The sequence below is a fragment of the Somniosus microcephalus genome, chromosome 12 (assembly GCF_052327205.1).
Source record: "Somniosus microcephalus isolate GS21.2 chromosome 12, FLI_Smic_1.0, whole genome shotgun sequence".
NCBI classification, from domain to species: Eukaryota; Metazoa; Chordata; class Chondrichthyes; order Squaliformes; family Somniosidae; genus Somniosus; species Somniosus microcephalus.
This window is the reverse complement of record NC_140998.1, coordinates 173,378,691-173,406,403: the sequence shown is the minus strand read 5'-3', so window position 1 is coordinate 173,406,403 and position 27,713 is coordinate 173,378,691. Positions and strand designations below refer to the sequence as shown.

Genomic DNA, 27,713 nt, shown 5'->3' with positions numbered 1-27,713 from the left:
TATGCCTCGGCTAATGAAGGCAAGTATCCCATATGCCTTTTTTACCACCTTATCCACCTGTTCCGCCGCCTTCAGGGATCTGTGTACTTGCACACCCAGATCCCTCTGACCCTCCGTCTTGCCTAGGGTCTTACCATTCATTGTGTATTCCCTTGCCTTGTTAGTCCCCCCAAAGTGCATCACCTCGCACTTTTCTGGGTTAAATTCCATTTGCCACTGTTCCGCCCATCTGACCAACCCATCGATATCGTCCTGCAGACTGAGACTACCCTCCTCGCTATTTACCACCCTACCAATTTTTGTATCATCCGCGAACTTACTGATCATACCTTTTACATTCATATCCAAGTCATTAATATAGACCACAAACAGCAAGGGACCCAGCACCAATCCCTGTGGTACCCCACTGGCCACAGGCTTCCAGTCACAAAAACAACCTTCGACCATCACCCTCTGCCTTCTGCCACTAAGCCAGTTTTTTATCCAACGTGCCAAGGCACCCTGGATTCCATGGGCTCTTACCTTCTTGACCAGTCTCCTGTGCGGGACTTTATTGAAGGCCTTACTGAAATCCATGTATACCACATCCACTGCGTTGCCCTCATCCACACACCTAGTCACCCCCTCAAAAAATTCAATCAAGTTAGTCAGACATGATCTTCCCTTGACAAAGCCATGTTGACTATCCCTGATTAATCCTTGCCTCTCCAAGTGGAGACTGATTTTGTCCCTCAGAATTTTTTCCAATAATTTTCCCACCACTGATGTTAGGCTCACTGGCCTGTAGTTCCCCGGTTTTTCCCTACTCCCCTTCTTGAATAATGGAACTACATTAGCGGTTCTCCAGTCCTCTGGCACATCCCCTGTGGCCAGAGAGGTTCTGAATATGTGTGCTAGAGCCCCCGCAATCTCTTCCTTTGCCTCACACAGCAGCCTGGGATACATTTCGTCCGGGCCTGGGGATTTATCCATTTTTAGGCCTGCTAAAACCGCCAATACCTCCTCCCTCTCGATGTTAATGTGTTCGAGCATATCACAGTCCCCCCGCCCTATTTCTATGTCTACATCGTCCCTCTCCATAGTGAAAACAGATGCAAAAAATTCATTTAGCACCCCTCCTACATCTTCCGGCTCCACACACAGATTGCCACTTTTGGCCCTAATGGGCCCTATTTTTTCCCTAGTTATCCTCTTACCCTTAATATACTTATAAAACATCTTAGGATTTTCCTTTATTTTGCTCGCCTGCAAATTTGGAGATATCACATCTAGTTCCCTTGTCTAGATCATTAATATATATTGTGAATAGCTGGGGTCCAAGGACCGATCCCTGCGGTACCCCACTAGTCACTGCCTGCCATTCGGAAAAAGACCCATTTATTCCAATTCTTTGCTTTCTGTCTGCCAACCAGTTCTCTATCCAAGTCAATATCTTGCCCCCAATCCCATGTGCCTTAACTTTACATGCTAACCTCTTATGCGGGACCTTATCAAAAGCCTTCTGAAAGTCCAAATACACCACATCCACTGGTTCTCCCTTATCTATTTTACTAGTTACATCCTCAAAAAATTCCAGTAGATTAGTCAAGCACGATTTACCTTTTGTAAATCCATGTTGACTTTGTCCGATCCTGTCACTGTTTTCCAAGTGCTCTGCTATTACATCTTTTATAATGGACTCTAGCATTTTCCCCACTACCGATGTCAGGCTTACCGGTCTGTAATTCCCCGTTTTCTCTCTTCCACCTTTTTTGAATAGTGGGGTAACATTAGTTACCCTCCAATCCATGGGTACTGTTCCAGATTCCATCAAATGTTGGAAGATGATCACCAATGCATCTACTATTTCTAGGGCCACTTCCTTAAGTACCCTAGGATGTAGATTATCAGGCCCTGGGGATTTATCGGCCTTCAATCCCATCAATTTCCCTAGCACCATTTCCTTACAAATACTGATTTCTTTCAGTTCCTCCCTTTCATCAGACTCTATATTCCCAGACATCTGTGGGAGGTTATTTGTGTCCTCCTTTGTGAAGACAGAACCAAAATATGTATTTAATTGGTCAGCCATTTCTTTGTTCCCCATTATAAATTCCCCTGATTCTGACTGAATGAGCCTGAGGCAAAAAAGTTGAGTGCGGTGGTGACTTTGACGGCCACTGGTAAGGGTTGTCCACCTGGTCCTCTGGCCTGCAAGTGTTGTTGCAGCATTGCCCAGATGTCACCCACTACCTCTCACGAAAGCGGGAGCCGCCTTTGGCACTGCTGCTCAGACATGTTGAGGTAGCTGACCCTGTGTATGTAGACTCTGTTTGGGGGGTATCTCCTGTGCCGACAGGCTTCCATGCGCTGGCCCATTTTGGCCTGTGTAGCTTTAGGTGGGTGAGCAGCAGCTTGGCGCTCCTGTTGTTGCTGCTCCTGTTGGTGCTGCTGTTGTTGGTGCTGCTGGTGTTCATGGTTCTGCTGCTGCTGCGGCTGGTGTTCGTCCTCATCTAATGTCCAGAAGGGAAGGAAATAAATGGCTCCCATGCTTTTGGTATATGCCTCAGTTGAGGAAGCGCTCAGTGAGGGTGGCGAGAGGGGTTTCCCAGGAGGTCACACTGGAGATGGGTGTCAGGCTCCAAAACTTCCACAGCTGTGGTTATGCCTTCTAAAAGTTCCCTCAGACCTGAGACAACAAAGTCCTGCCACCTGCAAATGATGGCTGATCAAATCTCCTCTTTAATGGTTGAGCTGCAGCTGATAGTCAGCAATCCAATTGTGCTCCCACTAGGTTTCACTGTCATGTTTCAGAACAGGTGTGAATCACGTGGGAAAAGGGTGAAAATGGCACAGGCCTTTCAAAATGGCATTATAGAGGCAATTCAGTGCTTGTTAAGGGCCTTAATGGCCTATCCCGCCTCTTGGAGGCGGGACGGTGACGGGACCAGTAGACACGAATTAATGAAAATTGCTTGGAGGCGGGATGGAGGCGGAGTTGGGCCCGCATGCCAGTTTTTGCAATTTTAACCCCCAACACGCCTCCAATCCCGCCTCCACGGCCCAATGAAAATCCTGCCCATAGAGTCATAACGGCACAGAAGGAGGCCATTCGGACCATCGATTCTGTGCTGACTCTCTGTAGAGTAATCCAGTCAGTCCCATTCCCCCACTATCCCCGTAGCCCTGCAAGTTTATTTCCCTCAAGTGCCTATCCAGTCTCCCCTTGAAAACATTGAGTGTCTCCGTTTCCACCACTTCCGTCGGCAGTGAATTCTAGGTCTTCACCACTCGCTGCGTAAAAAAGTTTTCCCTCATGTCCCCCCTGTATCTCTTGCCCAAAACCTTAAATCTGTGTCTCTTCGTCCTTGTACCATCAACTAGTGGGAACAGCCTTTCTCCGTCTAGCCTATCCAAACCTGTCATAATCTTGTACACCTCTATCAAATCACCCCTCAAGTTCCTTTGCTCCAATGAAAACAAGTCCAGCTTCTCCAACCTGTCCTTCTAGCTAAGATCCCCCATCCCCAGAACCATTCTAGTAAATCTCCTCTGCACCCTCTCAAGGGCCTTCACCTCCTTCCTAAAGTGTGGTGACCAGAACTGGATGCAATAGTCCAGTTGTGGCCTAACCAGCACTTTATAAAGGTTCAGCATAACTTCTCTACTTTTGTACTCAATACCTCTATTTATGAAGCCCAAGATCCCATATGCTTTGTTAACCACTCTCTCAATATGTCCTGCCACCTTCAGGGACCTATGCGCATTAACTCCCAGGTCCCTCTGTCCCTGCACACTCTTTAAAACTGTGCCATTAAGTGTATATTGCCTCTCCCTGTTCCTTCTGCCAAAATGCATCACCTCACACTTCTCTGTATTAAATTCCATCTGCCACTTGTCTGCCCATTCTGCTAGCCTTTCTATGTCCTGTTGCAGTCGATTGATATCATCATCACTGTTTGCCACACCCCCAAGTTTGGTGTCATCAGCAAATTTAGAAATTCTACTCTGTATTCCAATATCCAGGTCATTTATATATATAACCAAAAATGCAGTGGCTGTAGGGGTTGCAAAATTTCCCCTATTTTCCCTGAAGATTGAAAATATTGGTCCACATCGTGGACGAAGAATTGGGTGATGTGACTGGTCTACAGTGTTTTAAAATGTGCCGAAAACTGCAAAAGACTGCTCTGAGATGGAAAGAACGTGGACAACACGGGAGTCGAGGAATTCGGTGGAAAATATTCACACACCTTGAGACAGTACATCTTAATAAAGTCGTTCCCTGGAGTTTGGGATATCACAAAAGGTTTTAAAATGGCCACAGAAAGCATGGCAAAAGGAGCAGCAAGTAGCTCGAGTTGCCTGTGTGTATAAAGTGGGAGGATGCAGGGGCTGTGAGTCAGACCTGCCAATCAAAGGGAGGTTCCCTTCGAAGCACTTGAAGTTGTTTATTGACTTAAGCAATTGCCCACTTGAGAATTGACCGCAGGACAATCGATTTGTAACTGCTATGTTTACACAGCAATTCAAGGCATTCACAGACAATGATAGACTGAAATCATGGAATGGATTTCGATTTGCAACCATTTTAAGAATTGAATGGGTTTAAATCACCCATCATTCTGGAAAATAGAGCAGTTGAATTTCCCTTTTGTTTTAGCCCAGGTGGGCTCCGGATGTGGGCGGGTACATTTCGGTCCCACAGTGCAGACACACTCACCCAGTCCAACCACTTTGAGTTAGCCAATCACAGCTTTTCTCTTGTGAATTGGAACTTTTTGGGCGTGAATTTTCCAGTCAGGCAAACAGCAGTCGGGGGGGGGCAGGGGGCTCACCAGGTATATATGATAGCTGCTGAGAAGCTATCGCTCTCTCTTTACTTCCTGGGACCACAGGTGAGTCTCTCTCTCTCTCTCTCTCTCTCTCTCACTTCGCTGGACCACAGGTGAGCAGAGTTTCTGACTCCTCAGCAAAGCAACCTAGTAAGGAGTTTGGGGGATGGTAATTTAAGGGGATATTGTTAAGATTGTTTAATCAACACTGTAGTCACTTACCCCTCGTTTTTACCATCTGCATTCCCCCATTTAAGCAATTTTACTGTAATTACTGTGTTCGTGTGGTATAGTTTGATATTTGATTATAGTTTCTTTTAGTTAATAAAACTTGATTTTTCTCTCATCCAAACCACGTGTCCGTTTTAATATCAATAATTATAAGTCCTGCAGTCAGAACTGGAAGGTGGGGTAGCGATTCGAAACCGTTGTTTTAAAATTGGTTTATTTGGAATTGGTCAGAGTGCAGGCAAAGGCTGCAGACCAGGTTAAACCAGTTAACAGAAGCCCCCCCTTACAAAATGGCGACCGTGACAGGACTGCAGGCCGTTTTTGATTTGATGAGTGGTTTGGATCTGGAGAAAGTACCAGCACTTGTTTCTCTCATTTTCAGTATGTGGGCAGCCCTGCGAATTTCAGCGGCAGTGTGTAGGCTGACCTATTATAGTATAGGTGGCCAGGTTAAAGAGGCCAAGAATCAGGAGTCCCAGTTTGAGAAATGCCAGGTGGGGGTAGAGCGCCTCATGAGAGAGGTGAATGAGGCCAGAGCTAGTGGGATGAGGGTGCAGGAAGAGAATGCACACCTCACACTAGAGGTCATGAAATGCCAGGCATTTATAGAGCGCCTTGCGCAGGGAATCACTGATGCCAGGGAAAGTGAGATGAGACTGCGGGAAGAGAATGCCCGCCTCACCTCAGAAATAAAAGAGCAGGAGGAAAGGTTTAGGGAAGTAAAGGCAGCCTATAAGCTGGCCTGTGCCCAAAGGTTTAGTGAAGCAGATCATGGCCCCTGTAGGGCAGAGATAAAAAGCCTTAACATGGCTTTAAAAGCTGCAAAGGGGACGATTTGTGTGATCAGACCGAAGGCAGGTCAGCTGGATTTTACTGGCAGCCCAAATCAGACCGTCCCACAGGCAGCACCCAGAGCAGTGCTGGCTTGGGAATTGGAGATCCCAAGACCGCAGCCCACAGCCCCGAGTCTCCAGGAGCTCTGGCGGCAAGATAGGGTGGACAATGGGGTGGTAGGAGAACGCCAGCAGGTCCCGCTAGGCAGGCGGGGACCAGGACCAGTGTACCCCCTCCAACAACGGAGGTATGGTCCGCCCGTGAGGGGTGAACCTGAGAATAGGAATCCTCAGCACACAATAGGTTCAAGTTCACAGGCAAGTGCTGTGGCTTGTGTGGGGGAGGAACAATTCATGAACAGAGTAAGCTGCTTAAGCAGGGGAGCAGGGAAATAGAGTTCTGGGACCCCTGTAGAGCAGGTCCAGTAGCAGAAATCCAGGACAAGGGAGACACACAGGGGATAGTTTTGGCCCCAGACCAAAGGCAGGTCCAAGCCCAAAATTCCCCATTTAAAGCCACCCAGGTAAGAGAACATGAGTTTGCCCACCAGTCAAGTTCAAGTTCACAGGCTGTAAAAACAGGCACTGTGGCTTGTTCCCAGGGAAAAGTTGTCCAGCCCACAAATTGGGACACTTCCCTACCCCAGTGGGACCCTAATTCAAACCAAAGTTTAAATTTGAAATGGTTAGGTGGCTCAGAAACAGAGAAACAGCAGCCTGGGATCAGAAATCTGCAGGCTGCTGCCACTCAATTCACTGAAACTGCTCGCGCAGGCGCGGTTCCCCAGCCCATACCCAAAGCGGCTCTTTCTCAGTTGTCCCGCGCAGGCACGGTCGCGCACCTGAGGGGAGAGTTTTGCCAACAGGAGGTTCGCGCAGGCGCAGTCGCGAACCCGGAACCCCCAGTGACTCCTTTCCTCTGCAAGGCCGGGCGCGCAGGCGCAGTCAGCCATTTAAAGATCCCCGCTGCTCAGTTTTTACGTGCAGGCGCACAGGCCTGCTTGAAAGACTCAACGGTTCTTCCAACCTTTTTCAAACAAATCAGACCCGCAGGTGCGGTTGCCTGTGGGACCCTAGCGGCCCTTCTTCTGTTTTCCCGCGCAGGCGCGATCGCCTGTTTGAAGCCAGAGGCTTCACAGCCTCTGCCGTGGGACAAGGGGGAGGAGGTTTGCACAGGCGCGGCCGCCTGTTTGAACAGAGGCTTCACAGCCTCTGCCGAGGGACTCCGAAAAGATTGTTCACGCAGGCGCAGTTGCCTGCGGGACCACAGCGGCTCTTCCTCAATTTTTTCAAGCAGGCGCACCTGCTTGTTTGAAGACACAGGCTTCACAGCCTCTGCCGCGGGACTCAGGGGAGAAGGTTTGCGCAGGCGCACTCGCCTGTTTAAAGGGGCCAGCTTCCCAGCTAGCCTCTAGAATGGTTCCCCCCCATGATGTGGGACCCTGGGGGGGCAGGGATAGCAATTCCTCTTGCAGGGGAGCTGGTAACAGGTTTTGGACATGGGGGAGAAGGTTCCCAGCCAGCTAGGGCTGCGACCCTGGCTCAGGGTCCGCCAGCCAAAGTTTCCCCCACTGAGACGCCCCTCAGAAGGTCTCAGCGGGCCCGCAAGCCCAAGAAAAGGTGGTCACCAGGGTACCTGCCACAAAGAGCAATCTCCCAAACTGGGGAGAAGCCAAAGGGCAGGGGCCCCCACTCAACAGCCATAAGCTGCGGGGGACCAGAGACAGGGGGCAGTCCAGCTTCGCTGCAGCCAGCAGCAATCTGTGACAGTGCCAGAGATTAGCCTGGCCGTCTGGAGACAGGCGGCATTTGTATTATAGCTATGTGTGAATATAGCGTGCTTTTAAGGTGTATTTTAAGTTTTGTTGACATAACTAGTTCAAAAGTTTTAAGTTTAAGAGTTTAAGTTTACATGTGTGCCAAATGTTTGCATTTTGGTCCAAGGTCAAGGGACCCGACCATGTCTCCACCTAAGGCAGCAGTTCAGTGAGACCTGGCTGCATGTCCTTTTAAGTTTTGCAGGAGAGTGGAAGATGAAGCAACCCTGTTCGCCCAGCCCGAGCTGGGCACCGAATGAAGATATGGATACGGAATGTTGGGGATCACCTCGCCACTGGAAGAATCCAGAGGGAAAACCCATAGCAGCCTTCAGGAGAAACCGGACAGGGTCCGGAGGAACTTGCCTACTCCTCCTACGCAGAAGAGATGGCCCCAGCTGGGTGGGGCATGGCCCCCAACCCAGCACTATCCTGACCGAAGTTCACTTGCGGGAGACCTCGCTGTTGAGGAGTCATGATGGGGAAGCGCGGGCGCCTTGTCTGATAGGGATGCGTTTCCTAGGGGTGAGTGGTGATGGCCCGGGAATGATTGTAAAAGGGAGGGGGAGGCCCAAGAGTTGCGTGGGTGTGTTCGGGGGAGGGAGGAACTCACCCGGGGGCCCATGGACAGAGGGTAAGTGTGGCTGGGAAGGATGAGTGGGTGGCTGGATCTGGGATCCAAGTTTCAGTGTGGGGCCAGGGAGAGCCGCCACACAGGCACCCATCATTTTCTGCAGCCAGTCGAGGGTAGACAGGAGGGGGAGGGACTGGGAGTCACGATCCCATACTCCCCGGTCTTGGTCTGTGCCAGGGAATTTTAAACATGAGGGGTACCCCGCCTCCATACAGGGACAAGGGAACGGCTCGGGGCTGGTGGAGCAGGCTGGTCTGTAAATCCATTCTGTCTGTTTTAAAGTTTAAGACAATCAAAGGGAGAGGGAAGGTACATTTACTGCCCGGGTGGGAGGAGCAATACCCACTCGAATTTTGCAACCTATCATTGGCACGTGATGGTCGGGGTTTATTTAAGCATGTTGTTTCAAATGTTTAATGTTTTTTTGTATTTTGTGTTGCAGCCCCAAGTTGAGCAGGGGCATAGGATCCTCTCCGTGCTTGGGATCATTTTGTGACAACTCCAAGTTGAGCAGAGTCGTAGGACCCTCTCCGTGCTTGGGATCATTTTGATTACATTGTGTAACTAAGATTGCAACATTTTGTAATAGGTTATAATGTAAAAAAGTGATTGTAAATTTTGATTGCAGTATAATTTTACAAGCGTGTAGGGGTATGAGACCCCTTACTGTAAACTGATGTATCTGTAAGATGCCCACTGTACCACGGTTTTTCTCGAATTTTAGGGGAAAGGACGGTTCGGGGGATCAGTGGCAGATAGCTGTTAGGTAAATACAGGGGATGGTTGTTTGTGAGGGGGTCTGGAAATTTTGCTCACTCCTTCGAGTTGATACTACAAGCAAGTTGGGAGTATCAAAAGGAGGGAATGTAGGTGTTGCAAAATTTCACCTAGTTCCCCTGAAGATTGAAAATATTGGTCCACATCGTGGACGAAGAATTGGGTGATGTGACTGGTCTACAGTGTTTTAAAATGTGCCGAGAACTGCAAAAGACTGCTCTGAGATGGAAAGAACGTGGACAACATGGGAGTCGAGGAATTCGGTGGAAAATATTCACACACCTTGAGGCAGTACATCTTAATAAAGTCGTTCCCTGGAGTTTGGGATATCACAAAAGGTTTTAAAATGGCCACAGAAAGCATGGCAAAAGGAACAGCAAGTAGCTTGAGTTGCCTGTGTGTATAAAGTGGGAGGATACAGGGGCTGTGAGTCAGACCTGCCAATCAAAGGGAGGTTCCCTTTGAAGCACTTGAAGTTGTTTATTGACTTAAGCAATTGCCCACTTGAGAATTGACCACAAAACAATCGATTTGTAACTGCTATGTTTACACAGCAATTCAAGGCATTCACAGACAATGATAGACTGAAATCATGGAATGGATTTCGATTTGCAACTGTTTTAAGAATTGAATGGGTTTAAATCACCCATCATTCTGGACAATAGAGCAGTTGAATTTCCCTTTTGTTTTAGCCCAGGTGGGCTCCGGATGTGGGTGGGACCATTTCGGTCCCACAGTGCAGACACACTCACCCAGTCCAACCACTTTGAGTTAGCCAATCACAGCTTTTCTCTTGTGAATTGGAACTTTTTGGGCGCGAATTTTCCAGTCAGGCAAACAGCAGGGGGGGGGGGCGCAGGGGGCTCACCAGGTATATAAGATAGCTCCTGAGAAGCTATCGCTCTCTTTACTTCCTGGGACCACAGGTGAGCCTCTCTCTCTCTCTCTCTCTCTCTCTCTCTCTCTCTCTCTCTCACTTCGCTAGACCACATGTGAGCAGAGTTTCTGACTCCTCAGCAAAGCAACCTAGTAAGGAGTTTGGGGGATGGTAATTAAGGGGATATTGCTAAGATTGTTTAATCAACATTGTAGTCACTTACCCCTCGTTTTTACCATCTGCATTCCCCCATTTAAGCAATTTTACTGTAATTACTGCGTTCGTGTGGTATAGTTTGATATTTGATTATAGTTTCTTTTAGTTAATAAAACTTGATTTTTCTCTCATCCAAACCACGTGTCCATTTTAATATCATTAATTATAAGCCCTGCAGTCAGAACGGGAAGGTGGGGTAGCGATTCGAAACCGCTGTTTTAAAATTGGTTTATTTGGAATTGGTCAGAGTGCAGGCAAAGGCTGCAGACCAGGTTAAACCAGTTAAAAGAAGCCCCCCCTTACATGGCCCCGGCACTGACCCTTGGGGAACACCACTGTCTACCATCCTCCAGTCTGAAAAACAGCCATTTACCACAACTTCTGTTTTCTGTCCTTAAGCCAATTCCTTATCCAAGCTGCCAGTGACCCACATATTCCATGAGCCTCAATTTTGTTAACCAGCCTTCTATGTGATACTTTGTCAAACGCCTTCCAAAAATCCATGTAGACAACATCCATTGCATTCCCTTCATCAATCCTCCCTGTTACTTCATCAAAAAATTCAATTAGATTAGTCAAACACGATCTTCCTTTTACAAATCTGTGTTGGCTCTCCTTAATTAGCTTAAACCTCTCCAAATGCCCGTTAATTTTTTCCTTGATTATTGTTTCTAAAACTTTACCCACCACTGATGCTAAACTGACTGGCCTGTAGTTACTAGGATTGTCCTTACACCCTTTCTTGAGCAATGGTGTCACATTTGCCACTTTCCAATCCTCAGGCACCTGCCCCACATCTAGGGAAGACTGGAAAATTATGGCAAGCACTCCGCTATCTCCTCCCCCAATTCCCTTAGCAACCTGAGATGCAAGCCATCTGGACCAGGCGACTTATCCACTCTAAGCATACCCAGCCTTTGTAGTACATCCTGTCTATCAATTTTCATCTCTTCCATTGCTTCTACCTTTTCCACTTCTACCGATATTTTGTCAGCATCCACCTCCTTAGTAAACACTGATACAAACTCATTGAGTATTCTAGCCTTGCCCTGTGCCTCTAAGCATATATCACTTTCTTTGTCTCTAATAGGCCCCACCCCGCCTCTTACTACTCGCTTACTGTTTACATGCCGGGAGAAGATTTTTGGGTTCCATTTTATGTTAACCGCCATTCTACTCTCATATTCTCTCTTTGCCAATCTTATTTTCATCTTCACATCCCCTCTCAACTTATTGTATTTGTTCTCCCTTGAAGAATTCACCTGATATGCATCATACACTGTAGGAGTCGCTGGAAATCAACAGACTGCGAGACTTTCGTAGCAGCAAAGAAAAACACGTGTGAGCTTTATTAACTCTCCGCATGGACTGAGGGACTCAGCCTTGTCGCAGGGCTATGAAGTCATCACACAATCGACGACTCTTAAAGGGACCCTGCCCCGATAACCCAACCAAGTTCTGTACATAACGTGGAGCGATAACAACATTGGCTAAACATAGTGAATTGTGTTACTGTCCCTATGTGGCCTCAGCCACATACGTCCCCCCAGAATTCACTAGAACTGGCAATGTCAGTCGTTGCGGGGCCCGGATCACATGGTCGAAACGGCTCCTTAAGTCCGGGGCGGGGACCAGGGGGGTCGCCAGAGGGTCCCCGGGCACTCGGTGGTGGACTGAGGGTGCAGAAGCCGGAGGTCGGCCCCGCCGCGGGGGCTGAGCCAACCCAACGGGCCGGTCCAGATCCAGGTGGGCCGGCTTATGACGGTCCACGGAAATGTAGTCCGGCTTACCACCAACATCCACCATGAAGGCCTTGTCCCCGGCTTCCAGGACGTGGAATGGTCCGTCATAGGGTGAGTGAAGAGGTCCCCGGTGGGCGTCGTGGTGGATGAAAACGTACTCCGCCGCACGAAGGTCGGGCGGAACATGGGACTGAGGGAGACCATGCTGCGACATGGGCATCGGCGCGAAAACCTTGGCATTGTCCAGGAGGGCGGACCAAGGGTCCGTGGCACTGGGGATGAAATCCCCGGGAACCCGCAGCGGCTGCCCGTAGATGAGCTCGGCGGATGAGGACTGGAGGTCCTCCTTGGGGGCAGTCCTGAGTCCCAGCATGACCCACGGGAGTCTGTCAATCCAACTGTCGTCCCAGAGGCTGGCGCGGAGTGCGGCCTTCATGGAGCGATGAAACCGTTCGCCCAGCCCGTTAGCCTGAGGGTGATATGCGGTGGTGCGGTGGAGTCTCAACCCGAGGCCTGGGGCGACAGCGTTCCAGAGCTCCAACGTGAACTGGGGCCCCCGGTCGGAGGAGACGTCAGATGGGATGCCGAACCGGGCGACCCAAGTGTTGATGAATGCCCGAGCCACATCGGTGGACGTTGTTGATGACAGCGGGATGGCTTCCAGCCATCGGGCGGTTCTGTCGACCATCGTGAGGAGGTGGGTGAACCCGCAGGAGGGCGGCAGGGGCCCCACCAGGTCCACGTTAACATGGTCGAACCGCCTCTCGGGCACCGCAAAAGGTGCCAACGGGGCCTTAGTGTGGCGATGCACTTTCGAGCGCTGGCATACCACGCAGGTATTGGCCCAGTCGCGAACGTCCTTCTTGAACCCGTGCCAGATGAACTTAGCTGCCACCAGCTTCTGTAACGGCTTCCTGCCCGGGTGGGAAAGGCTATGGATGGCGTCGAAAACCTGCCGACTCCACCCATCGGGCACGACGGGGCGTGGCTGCTCAGTGGAGACGTCGCACAGGAGCGTGGTGCCGGCATCGTCAAACGTGACGTCCGCTAACTGAAGGCCCGTGACAGCCGTCCTGTAGGCCTGGACGTCCAGGTCGGAGGCCTGGTCGGCCGCCATGCGGGTGTAGTCGATGCCGAGGTGTACGGCGCTGGCGACGGCCCGGGAGAGACAGTCGGCGACGGGGTTGTCTTTCCCAGCCACATGCTGGATGTCCGTCGTGAACTCGGAGACGAAGGAAAGCTGGCGCTGCTGACGGGCCGACCACAGCTCGGAAACTTTGGCCATGGCGAAGGTCAACGGCTTGTGGTCCACGAACGCCGTGAACGGGCGGGCCTCCAGCAGGAAACGGAAGTGTCGGACGGCGAGGTAGAGGCCGAGAAGCTCGCGATCGAAGGTGCTGTACTTCTACTCATTGGGGCGGAGCTGGCGGCTGAAGAAGGCGAGCGGCTGCCAGGTGCCGTTGACCCACTATTCGTGGACGGCGCCGACAGCATAGTCCGAAGCGTCAATGGTGAGAGCGATCGGCGCATCGGGCAACGGATGCGCCAGCATGGTCACGTTAGCCAGGGCCCTTTTTGTGTCCGTGAAGGAATTGGCCATCTCCTCGGACCAGTCAACGGTGAGCTTGGCGGGCTTGCCTTTGAGGGCCTCGTAAAGGGGCTGCATAAGCTGGGCTGCCCGGGGAACGAAGCGATGATAAAAGTTCACCATGCCCAAAAACTCCTGCAGGGCCTTCACGGTGAGGGGTCGCGGAAAATCCTTCACGGCCTCCACTTTCAATGGCAGTGGCACCGCCCCGTCCTTCGTGATGCGGTGCCCGAGAAAGTCGATCGAGGACAGCCCGAACTGGCACTTGGCCGGATTGACGATTAGGCCGTGCTGGCTGAGGCGTTCGAAGAGAGTCCGGAGGTGGGACACATGCTCCGTCCTGGAGGCGCTGGCGATGAGAATGTCGTCCAGGTAGACAAACAGGAATGGCAGGTCCCGTAACACAGTGTCCATTAGGCGTTGAAAAGCCTGAGCGGCGTTTTTAAGACCGAATGGCATGCGGAAGAATTCGAACAGCCCGAACGGAGTGATCACCGTGGTTTTTGGGATGTCCTGCAGCTGGACGGGGACCTGGTGGTAACCCCGAGCGAGGTCCACTTTAGAGAAAATAACTTTCCCGGCCAGGCGGGCGGAAATGTCCTGGATGTGTGGAATCAGGTAGCGGTCGGGGGTCCTAGCGTCGTTGAGGCGCCGGTAATCGCTGCATGGGCGCCAACCGCCGCCTAGTTTTGGTGCGATGTGGAGGGGCGAGGCCCACGGACTGTTCGACCGGCAAATGATGCCGAGGCGCTCCATCATGTTGAACTCAGCTTTAGCAATGGCGAGTTTCCCGGGATCGAGGCGCCAAGCGCGGGCATAGACAGGCGGACCGGTGGTCGGGATGTGGTGTTCTACCCTGTGCTTGGTGACGGCGGATGAGAAAGTGGGCTTCGTGAGGTCCGGGAACCCGGCGAGGAGGCGGGAAAACTCGTCGGAGGCCAAGAGTGTGCTGGACAACTTCGTCGTGCCGGAACCACTGAGCGAACATGGGAGCGAACTGAAAGTCTCAGCGTGGACAAGACGTCGGTTCTTGACGTCCACCATAAGGCCATTGGCACAGAGGAAGTCAGCACCAAGAAGGGGGGTGGACACTTTTGCTGCAACAAAGTCCCAAGCGAAACGCTGCCTGCCAAAACACAGCGCCACGCTCCGTTTCCTGAAGGTACGGATGGAACTGCCGTTGGTGGCTTCGAGGGCGGGGCCGTGGTTCCCTCCCTGTATGTCTATGGTTGACGCGGGCAGGACACTCACCTGGGCACCCGTGTCGCAGTGGAAACGACGTCCAGAGTCAGTGTCCGTAATGAATAACAGACTACTTGAACGGCCGACAGCCATAGTAGCTAATGAGCGGGCCTTCGCGTTTCCCGACGCAGTAAAGCTGCACGGGGGCCGGCACTTCTTAGCTTTGGGGCCGAACTGCGCGTGGTAGAAGCACATGCTTGGGGGCTGCCGCCGTTGGGCTGTGGCGGTGGGGGCAGGATCCCGCATGGCCGCGCAGTACTGTTGCCCGGCGGAGAAAAATTTGTCAGCCTCCTTGGCCAGGTCGCGGAAATCACTAATATGAGAGTTGGCTAAAGCCGACCGTACCTGCCCTGGCAGCTGTTGTAGGAACAGTTCTCTGAAGAGGAAGCACGACTTGTGCTTGCCCAGGAGGGTTAACATGTGGTCCATCAGTTCTGAGAGCTTGGAGTCGCCAAGCCCGGGTAGAGAGAGAAGCTGGCGTGCGCGCTCAGGTTCAGTTAGTCCAAAAGTCTCTAGGAGGTGCGTTCTCAGCGTCGCAAATTTGTGGTGCTCCGGGGTGTCCTCGAGCAGGCTCACGACTCTGGCCGCAGTGGAGCTGCCAAGAGCAGAGACGACGTAATAATACTTCGTGTCATCCACGGTGATGTCCCGGAGTGCAAACTGAGCCTCGGCCTGGGCGAACCAAGCGGCAGCCTGTCGTTCCCAAAACTCCGGTAATTTGAGAGAAACGGCGTTCGTCGCCATCTCGGATAAAGTCTTTGGAAACGTCCAAAAGAGAAACGGGGTCACCAATGTAGGAGCCGCTGGAAATAAACAGACTGCGAGACTTTCGTAGCAGCAAAGAAAAACACGTGTTAGCTTCATTAACTCTCCGCATGGACTGAGGGACTCAGCCTCGTCGCAGGGCTATGACGTCATCACACAATCAACGACTCTTAAAGGGACCCTGCCCCGATAACCCAACCAAGTTCCGTACATAACGTGGAGCGATAACAACATTGGCTAAACATAGTGAATTGTGTTACTGTCCCTATGTGGTCTCCGCCACAACACCCTCTTTTTTTGTTTCATCATCTTCTCTATCTCCCTCGTCATCCAAGGAGCCCTTGCTTTGGTTCTTTTACCCTTCCCTCTAGTTGGAATGTACCTAGCCTGTGCTTGGAACATCTCCTCCTTAAAGATCACCCATTGTTCCGTTACAGTTTTTCCTGTCAGTCTTTGGTTCCATTTTACCCTGGCTAGATTCTTTCGCATCCCACTGAAGTTAGCCCTATTCCAGTTTAGAAGTTCCACTCCTTGCTCCTGTCCATTGCTAATCTAAATCTTATGATACGATGATCACGCATACCCAAGTGTTCTCCCACAGACACTTGGTTAACCTGGCCCACCTCATTCCCCAGCACCAGATCCAGCAATGCCTCCTTCCTAGTTGGGCCAAGAACATTCTGGTCAAGGAAATTCTCCTGAACACATTTCAGAAATTCCTCCCCCTCCTTTCCCTTTACCCTAGCATTATCTCAATCGATATTTGGGTAATTAAAGTCCCCCAAAATCACCACTCTATAGCTCTTGCATATCTCTGCGATTTCCCTGCAGATTTGCTCCTCTACCTCCCCCTCACTATTTGGAGGCCTATAGAATACCCCCAGTAGCGTGATCATTCCCTTTTTGCTCCTCAACTCTAACCAAATGGATTCTGTCCTTGTCCCCTCAAGAACATCCTCCCTTTCTAACACTACAGTGTCTTCCTTAATCAGCACTGCCACCCCACCTCCCTTTTTTCCTTCCCTATCTTTTCTGAACACCTTGTACCCTTGAATATTAAGTGCCCAGTCCTGACCGTTTTTAAGCCACGTTTCCATTATTGCCACAGCATCATATTGCCACACAACTAATTGTGCTTGTAGCTCATCAACCTTATTCACCACACTTTGTGCATTTGCGTACATGCATTCTAAACCCATTTTTGAATTTTTCGTAGTCTTTCTTAGATAATTAGTCTCCTATCTAATATTGTACTACTATTGCCTCTAGTATTATCTTCTCTAGCACACACTCACTCACTCTTTTTTGCAACTTATTCCTCTTTTCTACTCTGATATGCTGGTACCCATCCCCCTGCCAAGTTAGTTTAAACCCTCCCCAACAGCACTAGCAAACCTCCCCGTGAGAATATTGGTCCCGGCTCTGTTGAGGTGTAACCCGTCCGGCTTGTACAGGATCCACCTTCCCCAGAACCGGTCCCAATGTCTCAGGAATCTAAAGCCCTCCCTCCTGCACCATCTCTCCAGCCACGCATTCATCTGTTCTATCCTTCTATTGCTGTACTCACTAGCACATGGCACCAGGAGTAATCTGGTGATTACTACCTTTGAGGTCCTGCTTTTTAATCTCTCTCCTAGCTCCCTAAACTCTGCCTGCAGGACCTCATCCCTCTTTCTGCTTATTTTGTTGGTACAGATATGGACAATGACCTCTGGCTGTTCACCCTCCCTCCTCAGTGTGTCCTGCAGCCGCTCAGTGACATCCTTGACCCTGGCACCAGGGAGGCAACATACCATCCTGGAGTCATGTCTACGGCTGCAGAAACGCCTGTCTGCTCCCCTAACCAATGAATCCCCTACCACTATTGCTCTTTCACTCTTTTTCCTCCCCCCTGTGCAGCTGAGCCACCTGTGGTGCCGTGGACTTGACTCTGGCTGCACTCCCCAGAGGAACCATCACTCTCACCAGTACTCAGTACAGAATACTGGTTGGAGAGCGCGATGCACTCCGGGGACTCCTGCACTACCTGCCTGGTCCTCCTCTTCTGTCTGGTGGTCACCCATTCCCTCTCTGCCTGCATACTCTTAAGCTGCGGGGTGACCACCTTCAGAAATGTGCTATCCGCGTAACTCTCAGCCTCACGGATGCACCACAGTGACTCCAGCCGCCGCTCAAGCTCCGAAACCCGGAGCTTGAGTCGCTGTAGCTGGCAACACTTCCCGCACATGTGGTCATCCAGGCTATGCGAAGCGTCCAGGACTTCCCACATGGCACAGGATGTGCACTCCACGGGACTGAGCTGCCCTGTCATGCCTCTAGTTAATAGACTAAGAACTAATCCAGCAGAAATAAACTTAAAACCTAACAAAAAACACTCCCCAGCTACTCAACAACCAGCTCTTTCCCTCTATTTAATAGGTTATTAACTAACTTAGCAGAAATAAACTTATGAACTTAAAAAAATATACACTCACCAGCTACTCACCAATCAGCTCCTTCCCTTGTGCCGATGTCACTTTTTTTACTCTGACGTCACTTTTTCAAAAACCGCTTCTGTTGAGTTGCTGCCGCTCCTTTTAACTGCTCCGCTCTCGCTGTGCTCCCTCCAGGTCCGCTCCTTCCGGTCTCCAGCTCCTGGCGCTCGGGCCTGCTCCTTTTAACTGCTCTGCTCTCGCTGTGCTCCCACTAGGTCCGCTCCTTCCGGTCTCCGGCTCCTGGCGCTCGGGCCTGCTCCTTTTAACTGCTCTGCTCTCGCTGTGCTCCCACCAGGTCCGCTCCTTCCGGTCTCCGGCTCCTGGTGCTCGGGCCTGCTCCTTTTAACTGCTCCGCTCTCGCTGTGCTCCCTCCAGGTCCGCTCCTTCCGGTCTCCAGCTCCTGGCGCTCGGGCCTGCTCCTTTTAACTGCTCCGCTCTCGCTGTGCTCCCACCAGGTCCGCTCCTTCCGGTCTCCGGCTCCTGGTGCTCGGGCCTGCTCCTTTTAACTGCTCCGCTCTCGCTGTGCTCCCACTAGGTCCGCTCCTTCCGGTCTCCAGCTCCTGGCGCTCGGGCCTGCTCCTTTTAACTGCTCCGCTCTCGCTGTGCTCCCTCCAGGTCCGCTCCTTCCGGTCTCCAGCTCCTGGCGCTCGGGCCTGCTCCTTTTAACTGCTCCGCTCTCGCTGTGCTCCCACTAGGTCCGCTCCTTCCGGTCTCCGGCTCCTGGCGCTCGGGCCTGCTCCTTTTAACTGCTCCGCTCTCGCTGTGCTCCCACTAGGTCCGCTCCTTCCGGTCTCCGGCTCCTGGCGCTCGGGCCTGCTCCTTTTAACTGCTCCGCTCTCGCTGTGCTCCCACCAGGTCCGCTCCTTCCGGTCTGAGTTGAGGTAAAAGATCAGCCATGATCTTATTGAATGGCGGAGCAGGCTCAAGGGGCCGAATGACCTACTCCTGCTCCTATTTCTTATGTTTTTGCGTCAGTAATTGGTTAGTGATGGCAGAATGCACTTCCTGTCTGGGAGCAAAGGTCAGCGAGGGGTCGGGTCGGGAAAAAAAAGCAATCATGATCTTTATACCAAATCTCTTGATTTTTAAGAGTCCTGATTTATGAGATGGTGGGGTTGGCATTACTGAGTTGGCAACTAAGCATTTTGCAAAACACATGATTAATCAGATTAATTGAAGCTCCCTGATTTGCAATCTTTAAACTAAGACTCCCAGGCTGTTTGAAGTGCACGCACATTCTGTCTGTATTACCAGTGTTTTGTTCCCATGGTAACCAAGCAAAGTGCAAACAGTGGCTTCTGATATTTGCTTTGGGTGTGGGCCAGAGAGAGTGCAGCTACCAGAGCACCCAACAAGTAAACATGTTAGCCTTTGGTGCTCTGTAATCAACCATTGGAACAAAACACTCTGTGGGGAGGGAGCGTGGGAGAAAGACTTGCATTTCTATAGCATCTTTCACAATCTCAGGACATCCCAAAGCGCTTTCCAGCCAATGAAATGCTTTTGCAGTGTAGTCACTGTTGTAATGTGGGAAACCCAGCAGTGAATGTGTGCACCGCAAGCTCCCACAAACAGCAATGTGATAATGACCAGTTTTAGTGATGTTGATTGAGGGATAAATATTGGCCAGGACACCGGGAGAACTCCACTGTTCTTCTTCAAAATAGTTACTGCACTGGAATGTCAGCATGGATTTAGTGCTAAATGTCTTGTTTTGCACACTTTGTACAAATTAATAAATTGCAGGACAACGGAGTATTACAGTTTAAACTCTTTAATGAAGCATCAGGTCTGTAAGCTCTCTCAATCATCCAGCACCGTGTGGACAAGATGGAGTAAGGACCCGTGGGTCTTCTAAACAATAGCAGTCCTTACAGATGCATGCAGGCCAATGACAACTCAGCTTGTGATCACATGTGAATATAATAGGTATTCCTTACAGATGCCTGCGGGCCAATGATAAATCAATATGCAAATGTTACATCCCCTTTCTTTTAAAAGAAAAATGTTATGCATTACTTTTGAACCTTTCTTCTACATAATGTTCTCAGTAGCATCAACATATAAGTAAGCTCAATATTTAACTAGCACTGAAAACATCTCAACATTTCAATAACGATGTACAGTTTCTTTAGGGCAGCGACCCGCCCACACCCATTGACAGTTCACAAGTCAAGGATAACTCTAGGCTTGACCTCTCGTCCCGACCTTGTGTGGTATGGAACTGAGCATGCTCCTGAATCTGTCAACAAATCAGGTTCAGGTTTAGGTTCAGGTAAGTATGATGTGTTTTGTGTATTGCCCTGTTCATCACACTCTGTTCAACTGATCCTCTCATCAGAATGACGGTGTCGTTCCTTGGTGTTCAGGAGGTGCCTGCGATTGCGGCGGTACACCTGTCCTTCTGGGGTGCGGACATGATATGATCGCTCAGTGTCAGCTGGCTGGATGACAACTGCTGGCTTCCAGTAGTCATGCTCCTGGATTCTGACGGATTCTCCATTGTGCAGCGGCGGCAGTAGTCTAGCTGACCTGTCATAGTATCTCTTTTGGTGTTGCTGTCTCTGTACACGTCTTGCATGCACTTGCTTGCAGCTGACGACCTCTGGCTGCAGCTGCTGGTTGGTGCTTGGAAGGATTGAGCGAAGTCTACGGCTCATCAACAGCTGTGCTGGTGACTTGAAGTTGTCAACCGGAGTGTTGCGGTACTCAAGGAGACTGATGTAGGAGTCTCTTTTGTCCGCTTTGACTTTGTTCATGAGTGTTTTTGCAATCTTGACAGTTTTTTCAGCAAGACCATTACTTTGAGGGTAATGTGGGCTTGATGTGACGTGTGAAATCCCATGCCTTGGCAAACAACTCAAGCTCTTTTGATTTGTATTGGGGCCCATTGTCTGAGACTAAAGTCTCTACCATGCCTGGCAAAGACTGCCTTTAGCTTGTGGATCACAGCTGCAGATGTGGTGCTGTGAAGCTTGTCCAATTCAAAAAATCTGCTGTAGTAATCAACAGTCACTATGTAGTCCTCATTGTTCCATGTGAACAGATCCATTGCCACGACCTGCCAGGGCCTGTCTGGGATACGGTGAGGTATCATGGGCTCTTTGACATTTGATGGGCAGCATTCTAGACAAATGGAACATTTTCCGACAATGTCCTCAATGTGTTTGCACATTCTGGGCCAAAACATAATGTCACGTGCTCTTTGTTTGCATTTTTCCATGCCCATATGTCCAGCATGAATTTTTGTCAACATCTCTTCTCTGAGGCTTGTAGGAATTATGATTTTCTCCCCTTTGAAGATGATTCCGTTGATTTGTGACAGTTCGTCTCTGTGGTTCCAGAATTCAGGTCTGCTCTGAGGGCATTTCCTCCTTTCCTCAGGCCATCCTTCATGTATGACTTTGCTCAGCAGTGTGAGTTGTGCATCTTTCTCTGTTTCTGCTCAGATCTCCTTTAGTTTTGAGTCACTCACAGGTAAGCTGTTGTACACCATGTGTACCTGCACATCCATGCCTTCGCTGAGGCTGCTGTCCTGGTAGCTAAGAGACTTTCTGGAGTGCGTGTCTGTGACAGGAATGTCTTTGCCTGGACGGTGAATGATTGTGAAGTCATACTTCTGTAGCTGAAGGATCATTCTCTGTAGCCTTGGTGGGGCTGCGGCTAGTGGTTTCCTCATGATTGACTCGAGGGGCTAGTGGTCGGATTCCACAATGACTTGTCGGCCATAGACATATTGGTGGAAACGCTTACATCCAAACAGAATTGCATATAGCTCTTTCTCGATTTGAGCATAGTTGATTTCACTGTCTGTGAGAGATCTGGAAGCAAAGCCGATGGGCTTTCCTTCTTGCAGTAATACTGCACCCACACCGTACTTTGATGCGTCCACTTGTAGTCTGAGCTCTTTGTTGGGGTCGAAGTAGGCTAGAACTGGTCCTGGTTCTCTGGTGATTAGGTCTTTCATTTTCTGAAATGCTGTGTCGTGTTGTTTGTCCCACAGGAACTCATTGGATTGTTTGAGCAACTGACGCATGGGTGAGTTGATTTCGGAGAGGCTCGGGACAAACTTGGCTAAGTAGTTAACCATGCCTAGTACTGTCTCTAGCTCTGCGCGGTTCTTCGGTGGCTCCATCTTCTTGATGGCGGAGATTTTCTCTGGATCCAGCTTAATGCCATCAGTTGAGAGGCGATGCCTGAAATAACTGATCTCGGTGGATCTGATTATTCTTTTCTCGGGGTTGAGCCGGATACCTTTCTCCCGTGATCTTTGTAGCATCGCACGAAGGTTCCTGTCATGTTCCTCTCTATTCCTGCCATAGATGAGGATGTCATCTACGATTGCGACTACTCCATTGAGGCCTTCAGAGGTTTCGTCGATCTTCCACTGGAATTGATCCTGAGCTGAGATAAGACCAAATGGTAAATGCAGAAATCTGTAGCGTCCAAATGGTGTGTTGAACGTTGTTAGCTTAGCTGACTCTTCCGTGAGCTTGATATTCCAGTATCCTGATCGTGCATCCATTACACTGAAGTAACGTGCTCCGACTAGCTTGGGTGTGATGTCATCTAGAATTGGTAGAGGGTAGTGAGGGCGTTTGATAGCCTTGTTCAAATCTCTGGGGTCGAGACAGACTCTGAGCTTGCCTGTACGTGGTTTCTCAACCATTACTAATGAGTTGACCCACTCTGTCAGTTCTGTTTTCCGGACGATGATTTCTGTATTCTCCATGCTCTGCAGCTCCTCCTTCAGGTGACTACGTAGAGCAAGGGGTAGCCTCCTCGGTGGGCAAACCACAGGGGTTTCTGCTGGTTCAAGGTGAATAGTGCATTCGCCTGGGAATAGTCCAATTCCTTTGAAAACATCAGCAAACTCCTCCATGACTGTCTGCTTCTCAACTGGTGCTGTCAATGATAGCACTAGCTTGACGAGGTCCATGTCTAAACATGCCTTTAGACCTAGCACTGGAGGTGCTTGAGTGTCAATAATGTAAAATTTCAACATCATGTCGCTTTCTTTGTACTTGCATTTCATCACGCATGTGCCTTTTACAATGAGCTGCTCACCCCCATAGCTGGTCAGTCTGCGTGAGGTGGGCTGTAGCTCACACTCATCCTTCAAGGTGTGTTACTCACTCAGAGGAAGTACATTAACCTGAGATCCAGTGTCTAGTTTAAACTTAAGCTCTTTGCCCTGTTTTCCTATCTCAATATCGGCATAGGCTTGTTCAGTCTCTGAAATTTGCTTTTTCTGTGACACAGAATCAATAAACAGTTCCTCTGCATTTGGCTCGCTATCTGGCATTTGGCTGTCACTCACTGTGTGTACTGCTTTTCCAAAAACAGTCTTGCAAACTTTAGCAAAGTGGTTCGGTTTACCACATTTAGTACATTGCCTTCCTTTGGCAGGGCAGTACTCCTTTTCTCCATGCCAGTTGTTTCCACAATATCCACAGTTTTTGAAGCGTTTTATGTGTGTGTCGCCCATTTTTAGAACTCTTGCTGTTCTTTCTGTTCTGAAACACGCTCTCTGGGCAGTGTTCTTTGGTGTGTGTCTATTAACTGCCTGCACTGTCTGTTCACTCGAGCTGCTCATGGCACCGGTTATGGTTTTCAACTGTGCTTGGGCTATCTCGTGCGATCTAGCTATGTCTATAGCTTTGTCCAGCATTAGCCCGGACCCAACATTCAAAAGTTTCTCTCTCACTTTAGCTGAATGTATTTCAAACACGATGCGGTCTCTGACCATCTCATCTTTATCTGCATATACACAGTCTTTTACCAGCAGTTTTAACTCAGTCACGAACTGTTCAAACGACTCACTCGCTCCTTGTACTTTCTTCTGAAACTTGTACCTAGCGAATATCGTATTTGTCTTGGGCATCACATATGCTTCAAAACGGTCAAAATAACTTTTCAGTACCTTTGCTTCATCCGCGGTGAGAGACCATGTTGTTAAAAATGTCTCTCCCTTTTTCTCCGATCCACAGGAGTAGGTAGCTGTATCTTTCTTCCTCCCCTTTGCTTTTCAGTGGACCCGAAAACATCAACTCCACGTGTTGCTTGAACTTGCTCCATTCTCTAGGTAAGTTCAAAGATTCCCAATTCATTCGAGGTAAGGGAGCTCCAACGATGTCCATTTCAAATCCCTGTTCTGACACCATGTCTTGTTTTGCACACTTTGTACAAAAATAATAAATTGCAGGACAACAGAATATTACAGTTTAAACTCTTTAATGAAGCATCAGGTCTGTAAGCTTTCTCAATCATCCAGCACCGTGTGGACAAGATGGAGCCAGGACCCCTGGGTCTTCTAAACAATAGCAGTCCTTACAGATGCCTGCAGGCCAATGACAACTCAGCATGTGATCACATGTGAATATAATAGGTATTCCTTACAGATGCCTGCGGGCCAATGATAAATCAATATGCAAATGTTACACGAAAGTCTCTGGAGTGGGACTTGAACCCACAACCATCTGACTCAGGCGAGCGTGCTGCCCACTGAGACACAGTGTGTCGAAAACACCAGGTCTTAAATCAGAAATTTCACGATAGATATTTTGTAGCAAGCGGGTTTGAGTACAGGAACAAGGATGTCTTGCTGCAGTTGTACAGGGCCTTGGTGAGACCGCACCTTGAGTATTGTGTGCAGTTTTGGTCGCCTTATCTGAGGAAGGACGTTCTTGCCATGGAAGGAGTACAGCGAAGATTCACCAGGCTGATACCTGGGATGGCAGGAATGACGTACGAGGAGAGATTGTGTCGATTGGGCTTATACTCACTGGAGTTTAGAAGATTGAGAAGGGGATCTCATCGAAACCTATAAAATTCTGTCAGGTCTGGACAGACTAGATGCAGGAAGGATGTTTCCGATGGCCGGGGAGTCCAGAACCAGGGGTCAAAATCTAAGGATCAGGGGTAAGCCATTTAGGACTGAAATGAGGAGGAATTTCTTCACCCAGAGAGTGGTGAACCTGTGGAATTCTCTGCCACAGAGGGCGGTGGAGGCCAGTTCATTAAATATATTCAAGGAGGAGTTGGATATATTTCTTAAGGCTAAAGGGATCAAGGGATATGGGGAGAAGGCAGTGACAGGGTGCTGAGTTTGGATGATCAGCCATGATCTCATTGAATGGCGGAGCAGGCTCGAGGGGCCGAATGGCCTACTCCTGCTCCTATCTTCTATGTTTCTATGTTTCTATGTGTGAGAGGCAGTTACTTGCACGAATGGTGTGCACCAACAAAGATCAGCGCTGTTATTGTAAGAGCAACGCTTTAACCTTCTCACACTCATTCTAGATGCCAAACAAATTCAGAAGGAGATCTGCAGAGAAACCGCCTGAGGAAGCCTTGAGAGAGAACTCAGGGGGATCTTGTAACATAAAAGAAACAAGAATCAGCTGAAGAAAGTGCTGTGGAGTTGGACTCTCCCTCTCTCTCACTAACAGGCCACACTGCTCTTTGCATTTCCCATTTCAAAAGCTTCTCTGGTAGGCCTCACTTTCGAAGGTTCATTAACAATTCTGCTCTGTCAGTAAATAAACATATCCGAGCTGGTGTCCCGAGCCAATGCTCACTGATTCTGTGTGTAACCATGTGCCACAGAGGGTTCCAACCCTCCAGGACTGCCCTGGAGCCTCAGCTCATCTGTTGCTCAAACCCTCATCCATGCCTTTGTTACCTCTTGACTATTCCAACGCACTCCTGCTGGCCTCCCATCTCCCACCCTCTGTAAACTTGAGGGCATCCAAAACTTGGCTGCCCATGTCCTAACTCGCACCAAGTCCCATTCACCCATCACCCCTGCGCTCGCTGGCTCCCGGCTGAGCAACACCTCGATTTTAAAATTCTCATCCTTGTTTTCAAATCCCTCCATGGCCTCGTCCCTCTCTATCTCTGTAATCTCCTCCAGTCCCACAACCCCCCAAGCTTTCTATAACCAACTCCAGCTCCACAACCCTCCCTGTCTCAGTAATCTCCTCCAGCCCTACAACCCTCCACCCCCACCCAAGATCTCTGCACTCCTCCAAATATGGCCACTTGCGGGTACAAAGCATACCAATTCCTGCCCCCCCCCCAATCTTCCTGTCACAGCTTCCTGCTACAAGTATCTACACCGCACTGTGACAGACACAGCGCAGTAATCGAAGTGCAGAATCATAGAATCAGACAGCACAGAAGGAGGCCATTCAGCCCATCCTGCCTGTGCTGGCTCTTTGAAAGAGCTCTCCAATTAGTCCCACTCCCCTGCTCTGTCCCCATAGCCCTGGAAATTTTTCCCGGTCAAGTATTTATCCTAATTCCCTTTTGAAAGTTACTATTGAATCTGCTTCCACTGCCCTTTCAGCCAGCGTATTCCAGATCACAACAACTCGCTGAGTTAAAAAAAGTTCCGCATCTCGCCTTTGGTTCTTTTCCCAATTATCTTAAATCTGTGTCCTCTGGTTACTGACCCTCCTGCCAGTGGAAACAGTTTCTCCTTATTTACTCTATCAAAACCCCACATGATTTTGAACACTTCTAACAAATCTCCTCTCAATCTTCTCTGCTCTAACGAGAACAAACCCAGCTTCTCCAGTCTCTCCACATCAGTGAAGTCCCTCATCCCTGGGACCATTCTAATAAATCTCCTCCGCACCCCCTCCAAGGCCTTGACGTCCTTCCTAAAGTGCGGTGCCCAGAATTGGACACAATACTCCAGCTGAGGCCTAACCAGTGATTTATAAAGGTTCATCATAACTTCCTTGCTTTTGTACTCTCTGCCTCTATTTATAAATCCATTTATAAATAAACCTTGTCTGTATTTTTAAAAACAATTTTGGCCATAGCATGGGAAAAATAAATTGCCTCCAATAAACACAAGATAGAAACTGGGATAAGAAAACCACAACTGGGAAATCCAGGAATCCGTGTATAAAATACATGGAAGAGAAAAATGTTTGCAAATGGTTTCAAGGCAGCAACAGTCTCCCGACCGCCTTCTCCCAGTCATCACAACCCACAGACTGACACTGCTGGCAATCTACCAGAGACACTTTCTCAGATATGGTATGATCACACGAATCAAATTTATAACCTCCACCAAATCCCCCTTTCACTAATTCTTCAATTGCTGCCATTACTAATTCACCATTTAAACTGGGATATCGGAGAATACCCTGACACTCTCAGAGACCCACTGGAGCCGTGAGTTTATTAATTCACCATTTAAACTGGGATATCGGAGAATACCCTGACACTCTCAGAGCACCACTGGAGCCTATGCTGCAAGTACAATGGCCAAGCCCAGGAAGGTCAAGGGCAGCTCTGCTCTTACAGATGATGTGTCTGGCACTCTATGCTGTCTGGATGTCTCGCCGGGGGGCTTCAAGAGGAAACTTGGGCCTCCTGTGTATAATAGTTGTGTGGCTGTGTATGGTTTATGTGCCATCTCATCTTGCAAGCAGAGAAACAGTCTTGAAATCATAGAATCTTACAGCAAAGAAAGAGGCCATTCGGCCCATCCTGTCTGTGCCGGCTCTTTGGCAGAGCTCTCCAATTAGTCTCACTCCACTGCCCTTTCCCCAGAGCCCTGAAAATATTTCCTTTTCAAGTATTTATCCAATTCCCTTTTGAAAGTTACTATTGAATCTGCTTCCACCGCCCTTTCAGGCAGTGCATTCCAGACCACAACAACTCGCTGCATTAAAAAAATTCTCCT

General features: G+C 49.6%; 1 pseudogene; it reads right to left on the bottom strand.

Annotated features, from left to right (window-relative positions):
• LOC147109730 (uncharacterized) overlaps window positions 1-27,132 on the bottom strand; it is a 43,568-nt pseudogene extending 16,436 nt beyond the window's left edge.
• Window positions 27,133-27,713: the final 581 nt, after the last annotated feature.